Raw genomic sequence first — 729 nt, 5'->3', positions numbered from 1 at the left:
GAGACCTCGCGCGACGTAGAGCAGAAAGTGTTGTATCTCGCGCGAGACTCTTGGAAGGAAGTTTATTAAGATAAGGAGTATGGTCCCACACGCAACCTTGATGGAGGTTTGCGCGGCTTTTTGGGACCATACCCCTTCAGAGCTTAAACTTATAACTAACGTCTTTTAACAAACAACTTACATAAATTTAACATGCTGAACCATTTTGTTATTTTCCTATGGTTTCTTCATCTTATTGACTGAAATTGTTATGCAAGTAGATGCAACAACCAGATGTTTGCTACAAAGTTGTAACTTTAGGCTGTTTTTTGAGAAATTTGTATCATTGATGTAGTTAATGTAAAAAGTTAAGTACAAATATAATTTCAAAATATTAGATACATATGGTCCCGGCGGGGCTCGAACCCGCGACCTTCGGCTCATAAGACCAACGCTCTAACCAACTGAGCTACGGGACCTGTTTTGATATTGATCACACTAACAAAATACTTATCAATTGTATCATTAGTTTTTAATATATGCTTTTTTTTTCAGAGTTTTTTTTCTCTTCTCCTGTAATATATGTTTTTATATATTTAACTCATTTAGGCAATTAATTTAAAATTTCTTTTATATTTGACATATTTATTAATCATTCGTTTAACCTGCTCACAAATTTGATTATTATACTTCTTCCATATTTACATGTAGTAGATAGGGGTGAAAACGAGCCATGCTGTTAGTGAGTTA

The 729-nt window shown here is 34.2% G+C and overlaps 1 non-coding gene across 1 annotated transcript; it reads right to left on the bottom strand.

Annotated features, from left to right (window-relative positions):
• Positions 1-384: 384 nt before the first annotated feature.
• On the bottom strand, positions 385-458 carry TRNAI-UAU. The gene has a single exon. It is a non-coding gene; the product is annotated as a tRNA-Ile (tRNA).
• Positions 459-729: the final 271 nt, after the last annotated feature.

This window comes from Helianthus annuus, chromosome 8 (genome assembly GCF_002127325.2).
Source record: "Helianthus annuus cultivar XRQ/B chromosome 8, HanXRQr2.0-SUNRISE, whole genome shotgun sequence".
NCBI lineage: Eukaryota > Viridiplantae > Streptophyta > Magnoliopsida > Asterales > Asteraceae > Helianthus > Helianthus annuus.
The sequence above is the reverse complement of the archived record's forward strand: the minus strand, read 5'-3'. Positions and strand labels throughout refer to the sequence as shown.